The sequence below is a fragment of the Cololabis saira genome, chromosome 1 (genome assembly GCF_033807715.1).
Source record: "Cololabis saira isolate AMF1-May2022 chromosome 1, fColSai1.1, whole genome shotgun sequence".
NCBI classification, from domain to species: domain Eukaryota; kingdom Metazoa; phylum Chordata; class Actinopteri; order Beloniformes; family Belonidae; genus Cololabis; species Cololabis saira.
Genome location: NC_084587.1, coordinates 57,606,517 through 57,619,016, shown reverse-complemented (window position 1 = coordinate 57,619,016; position 12,500 = coordinate 57,606,517). Strand labels below are relative to the sequence as shown.

Here is a 12,500-nt window from a genome sequence, read left to right as displayed (position 1 = left end):
CCGACCCTGCTTAGCTTCCGAGATCAGACGAGATCGGGCGCATCCAGGCTGGTATGGCCGTAAGCAGAAGCTGCAGCTTGAAATACCTCTTATATGGAGTTGAAGATAAGTCATAGAATATAAGTCATAGATTTGTTGTTTTTATTTGTTGGAGTTAAAGTGCCTTAACCATTTGCAAAACACTTTAGGACGTGAGCTGTCGCTTTTACCACGTTGAAATATGTGTGGGTAGATTAAGCGAGAGCGCTCTCTGCTGGTTGAAAAAGCTTACAGCACCTGGTATTCCCAGGCGGTCTCCCATCCAAGTACTAACCAGGCCCGACCCTGCTTAGCTTCCGTAATCAGACGAGATCGGGCGCATCCAGGCTGGTATGGCCGTAAGCAGAAGCTGCAGCTTGAAATACCTCTTATATGGAGTTGAAGATAAGTCATAGAATATAAGTCATTGATTTGTTGGTTTTATTTGTTGGAGTTAAAGTGCCTTAACCATGTGCAAAACACTTTAGGACGTGAGCTGTCGCTGTTACCACGTTGAAATATGTGTGGGTAGATTAAGCGAGAGCGTTCTCTGCTGGTTGAAAAAGCTTACAGCACCTGGTCTTCCCAGGCGGTCTCCCATCCAAGTACTAACCAGGCCCGACCCTGCTTAGCTTCCAAGATCAGACGAGATCGGGCGCATCCAGGCTGGTATGGCCGTAAGCAGAAGCTGCAGCTTGAAATACCTCTTATATGGAGTTGAAGATAAGTCATAGAATATAAGTCATTGATTTGTTGGTTTTATTTGTTGGAGTTAAAGTGCCTTAACCATGTGCAAAACACTTTAGGACGTGAGCTGTCGCTGTTACCACGTTGAAATATGTGTGGGTAGATTAAGCGTGAGCGCTCTCTGCTGGTTGAAAAAGCTTACAGCACCTGGTATTCCCAGGCGGTCTCCCATCCAAGTACTAACCAGGCCCGACCCTGCTTAGCTTCCGAGATCAGACTAGATTGGACGCATCCAGGTTGGTATGGCCGTAAGCAGAAGCTGCAGCTTGAAATACCTCTTATATGGAGTTGAAGATAAGTCATAGAATATAATTCATTGATTTGTTGGTTTTATTTGTTGGAGTTAAAGTGCCTTAACCATGTGCAAAACACTTTAGGACGTGAGCTGTCGCTGTTACCACGTTGAAATATGTGTGGGTAGATTAAGCGAGAGCGTTCTCTGCTGGTTGAAAAAGCTTACAGCACCTGGTATTCCCAGGCGGTCTCCCATCCAAGTACTAACCAGGCCCGACCCTGCTTAGCTTCCGAGATCAGACGAGATCGGGCGCATCCAGGCTGGTATGGCCGTAAGCAGAAGCTGCTGCTTGAAATACCTCTTATATGGAGTTGAAGATAAGTCATAGAATATAAGTGATTGATTTGTTGGTTTTATTTGTTGGAGTTAAAGTGCCTTAACCATGTGCAAAACACTTTAGGACGTGAGCTGTCACTGTTACCACGTTGAAATATGTGTGGGTAGATTAAGCGAGAGCGTTCTCTGCTGGTTGACAAAGCTTACAGCACCTGGTATTCCCAGGCGGTCTCCCATCCAAGTACTAACCAGGCCCGACCCTGCTTAGCTTCCAAGATCAGACGAGATCGGGCGCATCCAGGCTGGTATGGCCGTAAGCAGAAGCTGCAGCTTGAAATACCTCTTATATGGAGTTGAAGATAAATCATAGAATATAAGTCATTGATTTGTTGGTTTTATTTGTTGGAGTTAAAGTGCCTTAACCATGTGCAAAACACTTTAGGACGTGAGCTGTCGCTGTTACCACGTTGAAATATGTGTGGGTAGATTAAGCGTGAGCGCTCTCTGCTGGTTGAAAAAGCTTACAGCACCTGGTATTCCCAGGCGGTCTCCCATCCAAGTACTAACCAGGCCCTACCCTGCTTAGCTTCAGAGATCAGACGAGATCGGGCGCATCCAGGCTGGTATGGCCGTAAGCTGAAGCTGCAGCTTGAAATACCTCTTATATGGAGTTGAAGATAAGTCATATAATATAAGTCATTGATTTGTTGTTGATAATAATTTAGAAGCGCTTATTTGTTGGAGTTAAAGTGCCTTAACCATGTGCAAAACACTTTAGGACGTGAGCTGTCGCTGTTACCACGTTGAAATATGTGTGGGTAGATTAAGCGAGAGCGTTCTCTGCTGGTTGAAAAAGCTTACAGCACCTGGTATTCCCAGGCGGTCTCCCATCCAAGTACTAACCAGGCCAGACCCTGCTAAGCTTCCGAAAGATCAGACGAGATCGGGCGCATCCAGGCTGGTATGGCCGTAAGCAGAAGCTGCTGCTTGAAATACCTCTTATATGGAGTTGAAGATAAGTCATAGAATATAAGTCATTGATTTGTTGGTTTTATTTGTAGGAGTTAAAGTGCCTTAACCATGTGCAAAACACTTTAGGACGTGAGCTGTCGCTGTTACCACGTTGAAATATGTGTGGGTAGATTAAGCGAGAGCGTTCTCTGCTGGATGAAAAAGCTTACAGCACCTGGTATTCCCAGGCGGTCTCCCATCCAAGTACTAACCAGGCCCGACCCTGCTTAGATTCCGAGATCAGACGAGATCGGGCGCATCCAGGCTGGTATGGCCGTAAGCTGAATCTGCCGCTTGAAATACTTCTTATATGGAGTTGAAGATAAGTCATATAATACAAGTCATTGATTTGTTGTTGATAATAATTTAGAAGCGCTTATTTGTTGGAGTTAAAGTGCCTTAACCATGTGCAAAACACTTTAGGACGTGAGCTGTCGCTGTTACCACGTTGAAATATGTGTGGGTAGATTAAGCGAGAGCGTTCTCTGCTGGTTTAAAAAGCTTACAGCACCTGGTATTCCCAGGCGGTCTCCCATCCAAGTACTAACCAGGCCCGACCCTGCTTAGCTTCCGAGATCAGACGAGATCGGGCGCATCCAGGCTGGTATGGCTGTAAGCAGAAGTTGCAGCTTGAAATACCTCTGATATGGAGTTGAAGATAAGTCATAGAATATAAGTCATTGATTTGTTGGTTTTATTTGTTGGAGTTAAAGTGCCTTAACCATGTGCAAAACACTTCAGGACGTGAGCTGTCGCTGTTACCACATTGAAATATGTGTGGGTAGATTAAGCGAGAGCGCTCTCTGCTGGTTGAAAAAGCTTACAGCACCTGGTATTCCCAGGCGGTCTCCCATCCAAGTACTAACCAGGCCCGACCCTGCTTAGCTTCCGAGATCAGACGAGATCGCGCGCATCCAGGCTGGTATGGCCGTAAGCTGAAGCTGCAGCTTGAAATACTTCTTATATGGAGTTGAAGATAAGTCATATAATACAAGTCATGGATTTGTTGGTGATAATAATTTAGAAGCGCTTATTTGTTGGAGTTAAAGTGCCTTAACCATGTGCAAAACACTTTAGGACGTGAGCTGTCGCTGTTACCACGTTGAAATATGTGTGGGTAGATTAAGCGAGAGCGCTCTCTGCTGGTTGAAAAAGCTTACAGCACCTGGTATTCCCAGGCGGTCTCCCATCCAAGTACTAACCAGGCCCGACCCTGCTTAGCTTCCGAGATCAGATGAGATCGGGCGCATCCAGGCTGGTATGGCCGTAAGCAGAAGCTGCAGCTTGAAATACCTCTTATATGGAGTTGAAGATAAGTCATAGAATATAAGTCATTGATTTGTTGGTTTTTTTTGTTGGAGTTAAAGTGCCTTAACCATGTGCAAAACACTTTAGGACGTGAGCTGTCGCTGTTACCACGTTGAAATATGTGTGGGTAGATTAAGCGAGAGCGCTCTCTGCTGGTTGAAAAAGCTTACAGCACCTGGTATTCCCAGGCGGTCTCCCATCCAAGTACTAACCAGGCCCGACCCTGCTTAGCTTCCGAGATCAGACGAGATCGCGCGCATCCAGGCTGGTATGGCCGTAAGCTGAAGCTGTAGCTTGAAATACTTCTTATATGGAGTTGAAGATAAGTCATAGAATATAAGTCATTGATTTGTTGGTTTTTTTTGTTGGAGTTAAAGTGCCTTAACCATGTGCAAAACACTTTAGGACGTGAGCTGTCGCTGTTACCACGTTGAAATATGTGTGGGTAGATTAAGCGAGAGCGCTCTCTGCTGGTTGAAAAAGCTTACAGCACCTGGTATTCCCAGGCGGTCTCCCATCCAAGTACTAACCAGGCCCGACCCTGCTTAGCTTCCGAGATCAGACGAGATCGCGCGCATCTTTTTTTTTTTTCTTTTATTATGAAAATGTATACAAGAAAAGTGGTTTACAACATTGTTATACAGTCAAAATCTTCTACCATTTCGTCACAGTATCAAGTCAAAACATTTCCTTTTCCGAAAACATACAACAATCAAATCTCCAAGTAAATTGTCACATGCACAGCGTCGTACCCAAAACCAAAACATACTCCCAAACCAAAGGAAATAGAAACACATTATGATGCCCTCAACATAGGGATTCAAAGAAGAAAGGAAACACGCAAAATAGCTTCCAATGAAGACCCCTCAGATGTGGAGTATCAACTTGTCTCCCTCTGTTACTTCAACCAACTTATTTCCGTCAACAAAAGCATCAACAAAGGCTGTTTTACTATATTTCAAAACCAGATGTAAGTCCTTCTTTAAAATTGATTTGAAAATCACCCAAACATCCACCATCTTTCCTTCAAAGTGGGAGTAGTTTCTCCTCAGCCTGATTGCCAGTCTAGCGTGACTTAAAACAAAATTGAGCAGGTTGGTATTTATAACTTTGCTTTTAACACTTGTACCAAACAAAAGGAGTTGTTCCCAATGAAATCTATGTATGAATTTACTTCCCCAATGCTCGACCAAAGTGTGTTTCAACCTGTCGAAAAACTGAACCAAACAAGTACAATCCAAAAATAAATGAAAGAAATCTTCCTCCCCGTTCATACACACATCACACATTCTACTCAAATTTTTATTTATTTGATGCAATATTATCTTCGTAAATATCCTATTATGCTTTATTTTAAAATCATTATCTTCACATTCTATACTATTATATTTTATTCTACTACGCCATATGTCATCTATGTTCATTCCCACATATTTCTCCTTCCACATTGTATCCGAGGCAGGCCTCTTTAAGACTTTTTCCAACATTATGCCATATACAATCTTCACCTTCAGTTTACTCAAGCAGATCCTATAATTCTCTCTTTCTATATACAGCTCCGGCCAATCCCCCTCCGTCCTTTTTTCGTCATCACTATTTATCCTCGCTATCCATTCCATGTTCATACTGCTTTTGATTTTATCATATGTATTAATAATAGTTCCTCTTCTAATATCATGATCATCAAAATCAGCATGTCTGATCATATCCACAATTGAATGCTCTGGCAGGAGGCCAGGCATTACCTCATACATTATGTTTTTAACTTGTCTTATCCCAGCTCTAAAAAAGATAGCATTATAGAGTGTGTTATCATGATTTAACATTTTGTTATTTAAGAAGATGGGGTTATTGATAACCATATTTATATCTGTGCAGTCATAGTCTATCTGTGGCAAAAATGAAGCCCAGGCACTGAACACCTCCCTATAGAACTCCGGGATGCCTTCGTGCATATGTTTTTTTAAAGCCATCAAGAGACCATATTCTTCGCACTTCCCAGCCTTATATATATATTGCCTGAAGAAACGTTTCCACGCATAATCTACCTTATCATACAAATATTTAACAATCGTCTTTATCCTAATTGCCTTCTTTTTTATTTCAATATTTACCAACTTAAGCCCTCCCTCCTCATACCCAGCCATTAATGTCTGGTGAGATATTCTCACTCCCTTACCATCCCAAAGAAAAAGAGAAATGATAGAGTTTAACTCTTTCACCACCCACTCCGGCATATCTATAGTCGCTATAAAATGTATCAGTTTTGACATCAGCAAAGCATTTATTATAATAATCTTGCCTTTTAGTTTCAAGCTTCTTAATTTCCAATAATTAATTGTTCTTTTTATTCTATTTATTACCCCTGTCCACGTATAATCTCTGGCTGCCTTCTCATTCACTCCTAGATAAATCCCCAATACTTTGATCTGGTCTTCTGCTATTTTAAAGTTGAGTTTGCACCGGTTATTATTGTCCTTACCCACATATAGAATTTCCGATTTCCCTATGTTAATTTTCGCCCCAGACGCTCTGCCATAAATCTCAATATGGTTTATTACCTCTTGTACACTGTCTGCATTCTGAACTGTTATTGTTGTATCATCTGCGTATTGCAACATGGTAACCCTCCCTCCTCCTGGTAGTTCAATCCCCCTAATGTTATTGTTACTATTTATGAACGTTGCTAAGGGTTCAACAGATAAACTATATAGGAGGGAGGACATGGGACATCCCTGCCTAACAGAACGCTGTAATGGAAAAGTGTTTGTTAGGAACCCATTGCACTTGACTTGGCTCTTTGCGTTTTTGTATAGTAATTCAACCCACGTAATCATTCTACTTCCAAACCCAAACCGTTTTAAAGTGCTGAGGAGAAAATTGTGATTTACTCGGTCAAAAGCTTTATTTAGGTCGACCCCCAAAACAATCCCTCCTTCTCCGTTCGTGTTCATATGATGAATTACATCTCTAACTGTTATTATGGTGTCGCTGATGTCCCTACCCGGTATCCCATATGCCTGTGTCGGTGCCACAATTGTATTTATTATTTTCCCGATTCTACTGCCCAACACTTTTGCCAATATTTTGTAGTCTGTGTTTAGCAGACTGATGGGTCTGAAGTTTTCTAATTTGAGTTTGCTACCTTTATTTTTATATATGATCGTGATGATGCTGAGTGTCATGGAATGAGGTACTTGCTGTGTTCTTTCAATATTCTGTATTACAGTCACCAAGATGGGGGCTAAAAAATCAATGAACTCTTTATAGAACTCGTAGGTCAGGCCATCGGAGCCGGGGCTCTTATTGGACTTTCCACCCATTATAGCTTCCATCACTTCCTGAGTCGTTATATCCCTGTCGCAGCAATCAGCATGCTCACTGGAGAGCTTTGCGGACACAGTGTCAAGTATTCTTTTCATGCACTCATCATCATTTTCCTCCTCCGTAAAGAGGCATCTGTAATAGTCTTCAACCACACTGCAGATTTCCGTAATGTCATTCACCCGATCACCATTATCTTTTTCAAGTTCATCTATATAATTCTTTTCTTGTTTCTGTCTTTCCATCCCCAGAAAGAAAGCTGTGTTTTTTTCCCCCTCCACAGCGTATCTGGCTTTGCTTCGAATAATAGCGCCATCACAATCTTCTACTTCATATGTATGGAGCGTATGTTTTAACTTCAATAAGTTGTCCACTTTCCAACCGGCATCATTATCTGCCCTCTCTAGTTCAGTATCTATTAATAGTTTTATTTCTTTTACCCTTCTCTTTTTATATGCATTCTTGTGTTTAGCATATTTAAGGCTTATTGCCTTAATTCCTTTTTTAACTTGTTCCCACCATCGACCCGTATCATCTAACATGCCTTGATTGTCGGACATGGCTTTTAAATATTCTCGTATCCTATGTTTATATTTATTATCCCTAAGCAAGCTATTATTAAGGCACCATACTCCCCCACCCCTCCCTCTTTCCCCTACTTTTATCGTCCCCATGAGGTTTGCGTGGTCACTTATGGTATTAAAATTATATGTTAGTGTGCCGACATAGTTCATTATACTTTTCGCTACTAAACACATATCAATTCTACTTTGCTTTAATACACCCAATACCACCTGTCGTCGGGAGAACTCCCTCTTATCAGGGTTTTCCCACCTCCATTTATCTATAATATCATACATCCCATTCAGCATCAGCAGCTTCCTCCTAGATGCATCAGTCCCAAACATAGTGTTTTTTGATGCATCTAGTCTATCTAACCAGACATTCATATCCCCTATAATGATACAGTTTCCCGTGTAGCAAGGCTCAAGACTATCGAAAAAAAGATTCCTGTCCTTCTCTATGTTGGGGGCATAAACACAAAATAACTTAAAGAAAACCTTCTGCACATAAAATTCGATCCCCACCACTCTTCCCTCTGTGTCCATGTGGCACTGTTTCACATTGGATGCTGTATTTCTTTTGAAAAGTATTGCCACCCCCCTTGCAGTCGTAGTTCCGTTACTATAAAAAAGAAGCCCTGGCCAAAATTTCCTTACCATTTTCACCACCTCCTCATCCCATCGTGTTTCTTGCAGACATATGATGTCTGTGCTACATAAATTGATCACCCTTTGTAACTTATTTCCTGTTCTCAAGCCATTGGCGTTTAGAGAAGAAAAACTTAACGTCATGATGAAAAAAAGAAAAAGAGAAATGAACAAAACTCAAGCAAAATATATAGACAAGAACCCATAGACACTATTTTTTCACACTTAACCCCTTCTTCACTTTCGCCTTCCTCTTCAATTTGTTAATAAATACCGCACTGAGATCTGTGTCCTCCCCCTCAGAAGATTCAAGTGATACCTGGGAGTCATCAGCTGGTTCACTTCCTGCCAGGTTCTCATCCCTCACAGGTGCAGAACTAGAGGAAAGACCCCCTCTGGTCCTGACTCCGCTGCCGGCTCTACCTCTTCCCCTCGTCAGGACCCCCCCTGTGCGATCACTGCCGACTCTGGCGCCTGCCGAATGAGGGGATCTGTCCCTGGGGCGAGTGGCATGGACATCGGGTGGTGGAACCACAACCAGCTCCCCCCCAATATTCTCCTCCACCGACGAGCCGATTCCCTCCATCATCACTTCGTCCATGCTGCTCCCGATACCCACGTCCTCCATGGACTGATGGGGCGCAGCTGCGCTGCGGCTCACCTCCAGCCTTCCGACCGCCTCCGGCTCCGCAGTCTGGGGGCCACGCCCATCCTCCGTCTCCACTCCCTCAGCCAGCAGCTTCTCCCTCTCCTGCTCCCTCTCGGCCGGTGACGGGGTCTCCTCCCGTTCATCTCCGTCCCCTGCCGGTGCTTCCCTCATCTCCTCTTCCACCTCCTCCTCCTCATCAACTTCTGCATGGAACTCCTCCACGCACTCCCTCGCAAAGTGTCCTTGTTTCAGGCATTTATAGCAGTGGAAGTCCGGACACTCCCTCATAATGTGTCCCGGTTGGATGCACAGTCTACACACTTTAACTTGTTTGTCATGGATCACTCTAAAGTGATCCATGCCCTGTAATGTTTCGAACTTTGTGGAGTAAGGCAGCGATGATACTCCCTGCGGGAATCTCACTCTGACAAAGCGAGTGCCTTCCGCAATGTCAGTCCCAGGCCACACCCTCCTCTTTATAGGGGAGACGGCAGACACACCCCAAAGTGCCAGTTTGTCCAGAATTTCTCCATCCGTGATGTAAACTGGCAACGACATGAATGATACCACCATCTCGATGTTGTTTATCTCTCTGGCGGTGATCGTGTTGTTTCCGACTCTCAAACCCTCCATCAATCTTTCTTTCCCAGCCGCATCTTTCATGGTCAGTTCGTACTTCCGGGGCGTCTTGAACCTGCACCCAATTACTATTCCGCATTTCTCTTTTGTTATCCTCAGCAAATCCATTGTCGAAAGTTTGTCCTCCCCCTCTATTTCCACCTCAATAGTCAGATCCTTCTCATAGGTTCGGTCGACCTTCTCATTGTCTGCATTCCGTTTGCCATTGTTCAAAGCCATGTCGTCCGTCCGTTACAAACTCCCCCCAAACAGCGAAGCTGCTGGGGGGGGGGGAGGTGGTTCCTCCACTCTCTTTTCAGGAGGTTTGTGGCCTGATCTTTCCTTCTCCTTCCTCCACCACGTGCTCCCTGGTGTCCTGCTCAAACAAACTGCCACGTCACACTTCCTGCACAAACAGGAAGTCAGAGCGCCTCCAGGCTGGTATGGCCGTAAGCTGAAGCTGTAGCTTGAAATACTTCTTATATGGAGTTGAAGATAAGTCATATAATACAAGTCATTGATTTGTTGGTGATAATAATTTAGAAGCGCTTATTTGTTGGAGTTAAAGTGCCTTAACCATGTGCAAAACACTTTAGGACGTGAGCTGTCGCTGTTACCACGTTGAAATATGTGTGGGTAGATTAAGCGAGAGCGCTCTCTGCTGGATGAAAAAGCTTACAGCACCTGGTATTCCCAGGCGGTCTCCCATCCAAGTACTAACCAGGCCTGACCCTGCTTAGCTTCCGAGATCAGATGAGATCGGGCGCATCCAGGCTGGTATGGCCGTAAGCAGAAGTTGCAGTTTGAAATACCTCTTATATGGAGTTGAAGATAAGTCATAGAATATAAGTCATTGATTTGTTGGTTTTTTTTGTTGGAGTTAAAGTGCCTTAACCATGTGCAAAACACTTCAGGACGTGAGCTGTCGCTGTTACCACATTGAAATATGTGTGGGTAGATTAAGCGAGAGCGCTCTCTGCTGGTTGAAAAAGCTTACAGCACCTGGTATTCCCAGGCGGTCTCCCATCCAAGTACTAACCAGGCCCGACCCTGCTTAGCTTCTGAGATCAGACGAGATCGGACTCATCCAGGCTGGTATGGCCGTAAGCTGAAGCTGCAGCTTGAAATACTTCTTATATGGAGTTGAAGATAAGTCATATAATACAAGTCATTGATTTGTTGGTGATAATAATTTAGAAGCGCTTATTTGTTGGAGTTAAAGTGCCTTAACCATGTGCAAAACACTTTAGGACGTGAGCTGTCGCTGTTGCCACGTTGAAATATGTGTGGGTAGATTAAGCGAGAGCGTTCTCTGCTGGTTGAAAAGCTTACAGCACCTGGTGTTCCCAGGCGATCTCCCAGCCAAGTCCCTATGCCGACCAATGGTTGAGCTCTGTTCAGCAGAGAGAGCGCTCAACCCGCCAATCATTGAGCGCTGTTGAGCAGCAGTGATCGCCAATCATCATTGAGCGAGACCGTTATTATTATAGATCCATGAGCGAGACACGTCTGTACGGCGGCCATGACAGTTTGACACCTCAGGGGACAGTTTGAGTGAAATATTGATTCATCTGTATTGAAACGCTACCGTTTATAAGCCGAATAGTAAGTGGCGTGACACTTATTCAATTTTACGTCCAAGCATCATCTCCTCGCTGCATTCACGCAACCAGTGCTTAATTTGTAAAGTGGGAGGTCCCGGAGCGCAGTGGCTCCGGTGCGAGAGAAAAAAAAAAGCGCAACACACACACACACACACACACACACACACACACACACACACACACACACACACACACACACACACACACACACACACACACACACACACACACACACACACACACACACACACACACACACACACACAGCTGGAGATTGCCCATCTCCAGTGCGCTTTTGGCTTTTACGCATGGAACGAAGAAACATAAAACAGCACACACACACACACACACACACACACAGATGCGCTGTGTGAGACACATTAAGCAACCCAACTGTCCTTTTTAAGCCACATAGATGTACTACTTGTATACATTTTACCATTATGCCGTGTGCTGTTTATTGTGTTTTTGGAATTGATATGAGCGCGCAGCGGTGCGTAAAAAGTATATATTTATTTGTTACAGGTGTACCGGAGCGCGCTCCGGCTTGCTCCCCCTCAAATTAAGCCCTGCATGCAACACATTGACGACTTGGCAGGCTCATAATCCGATTCTGGCGTATTTATGTGTTGTGTAAACTACGCCGAAGTCTCGGCAAACGCTGTGAGATGTAAATAATTGTGGCAACCTGAGTTTTCCATAAGCAGTATAGTATTTTGTACCGTTGTCTGTTTAGTTGTCTCCGTTCCGCTTATGGAGTTTGGCGTTGATGGCAGTGAACGCGTTTATGTTGCCATGGTTACCGGTCGCTTCATATAGCCTACATAAATATTATGCTATCATAACATGTGGAAATCAATGTGTTTATGACGTTCACTGTCATATGTTTAATTCAACTGCAGATTTTGGTCACCTTTCACTAAATCAGTGGTGATCCTAGTTATTATTTGCATCAAATGTCGGCCGACGCGCTGGGCAGACCCCGCTGGGCAGACCCCGCTGGGCGTGCCGACGTCTCGGCAGCCCTGTGCGGGGAACCTCGGGAGCGGCCGGACCCCACCCCGCCTCGACGCAGCGTTTTCTGGGTGGGTGTGGGTCCGCTGAAGCTGGGGGTTCAACCGTGAGCTCCGCAGCGTGGATGAAAAGGGTTTGAGAAACACCGTGCGTTCCGGAGGAATACACCGCCGCCAGAGCGGCAGCCGACGTCGGAGGTCGGCCTGCCCGGCGGCGGCGGGGCTCCGTGGGGGGACACCTGGGGCGGATCGACTTGGACGGACGGGCGGACGGGTTGTTTTTAACTGTTGTTTTGTTGCATCTGATATTGCTTTGTTTAAGCAGTTTGGGCTGCATTCTTGCTCTATAAATAAAGTTTATAATATTTATGATTGTTGTTATTTTAATAAAATATATTTTCTTGCATGATTACTTGAGAATAATGT

General features: G+C 44.4%; 14 non-coding genes and 1 pseudogene across 14 annotated transcripts in view; all 15 read right to left on the bottom strand.

Annotated features, from left to right (window-relative positions):
• Nucleotides 1-65, bottom strand: part of LOC133454667 (5S ribosomal RNA) — a 119-nt gene extending 54 nt beyond the window's left edge. Inside the window, exon 1 of the ribosomal RNA XR_009783411.1 lies at nucleotides 1-65. This exon is cut by the window's left edge and continues 54 nt beyond it. This is a non-coding gene — a ribosomal RNA (5S ribosomal RNA).
• A 199-nt stretch (nucleotides 66-264) lies between these two features.
• LOC133454856 (5S ribosomal RNA) lies at nucleotides 265-383 on the bottom strand. Its single transcript, XR_009783462.1, has one exon. It is a non-coding gene; the product is annotated as a 5S ribosomal RNA (ribosomal RNA).
• Nucleotides 384-582: 199 nt separating this feature from the next.
• LOC133454725 (5S ribosomal RNA) lies at nucleotides 583-701 on the bottom strand. The gene has a single exon (XR_009783427.1). It is a non-coding gene; the product is annotated as a 5S ribosomal RNA (ribosomal RNA).
• A 199-nt stretch (nucleotides 702-900) lies between these two features.
• LOC133454919 (5S ribosomal RNA) lies at nucleotides 901-1,019 on the bottom strand. Its single transcript, XR_009783477.1, has one exon. It is a non-coding gene; the product is annotated as a 5S ribosomal RNA (ribosomal RNA).
• Nucleotides 1,020-1,218: 199 nt separating this feature from the next.
• On the bottom strand, nucleotides 1,219-1,337 carry LOC133454565 (5S ribosomal RNA). Its single transcript, XR_009783388.1, has one exon. It is a non-coding gene; the product is annotated as a 5S ribosomal RNA (ribosomal RNA).
• Nucleotides 1,338-1,536: 199 nt separating this feature from the next.
• On the bottom strand, nucleotides 1,537-1,655 carry LOC133454742 (5S ribosomal RNA). Its single transcript, XR_009783435.1, has one exon. It is a non-coding gene; the product is annotated as a 5S ribosomal RNA (ribosomal RNA).
• Nucleotides 1,656-1,854: 199 nt separating this feature from the next.
• Nucleotides 1,855-1,973, bottom strand: LOC133454778 (5S ribosomal RNA). The gene has a single exon (XR_009783443.1). It is a non-coding gene; the product is annotated as a 5S ribosomal RNA (ribosomal RNA).
• A 217-nt stretch (nucleotides 1,974-2,190) lies between these two features.
• Nucleotides 2,191-2,311, bottom strand: LOC133454535 (5S ribosomal RNA; annotated as a pseudogene).
• Nucleotides 2,312-2,510: 199 nt separating this feature from the next.
• Nucleotides 2,511-2,629, bottom strand: LOC133454803 (5S ribosomal RNA). Its single transcript, XR_009783449.1, has one exon. It is a non-coding gene; the product is annotated as a 5S ribosomal RNA (ribosomal RNA).
• A 217-nt stretch (nucleotides 2,630-2,846) lies between these two features.
• Nucleotides 2,847-2,965, bottom strand: LOC133454648 (5S ribosomal RNA). The gene has a single exon (XR_009783408.1). It is a non-coding gene; the product is annotated as a 5S ribosomal RNA (ribosomal RNA).
• Nucleotides 2,966-3,164: 199 nt separating this feature from the next.
• On the bottom strand, nucleotides 3,165-3,283 carry LOC133454764 (5S ribosomal RNA). Its single transcript, XR_009783441.1, has one exon. It is a non-coding gene; the product is annotated as a 5S ribosomal RNA (ribosomal RNA).
• Nucleotides 3,284-3,500: 217 nt separating this feature from the next.
• LOC133454683 (5S ribosomal RNA) lies at nucleotides 3,501-3,619 on the bottom strand. Its single transcript, XR_009783414.1, has one exon. It is a non-coding gene; the product is annotated as a 5S ribosomal RNA (ribosomal RNA).
• Nucleotides 3,620-3,818: 199 nt separating this feature from the next.
• On the bottom strand, nucleotides 3,819-3,937 carry LOC133454750 (5S ribosomal RNA). The gene has a single exon (XR_009783439.1). It is a non-coding gene; the product is annotated as a 5S ribosomal RNA (ribosomal RNA).
• A 6,192-nt stretch (nucleotides 3,938-10,129) lies between these two features.
• LOC133454731 (5S ribosomal RNA) lies at nucleotides 10,130-10,248 on the bottom strand. Its single transcript, XR_009783430.1, has one exon. It is a non-coding gene; the product is annotated as a 5S ribosomal RNA (ribosomal RNA).
• Nucleotides 10,249-10,447: 199 nt separating this feature from the next.
• On the bottom strand, nucleotides 10,448-10,566 carry LOC133454915 (5S ribosomal RNA). Its single transcript, XR_009783476.1, has one exon. It is a non-coding gene; the product is annotated as a 5S ribosomal RNA (ribosomal RNA).
• Nucleotides 10,567-12,500: the final 1,934 nt, after the last annotated feature.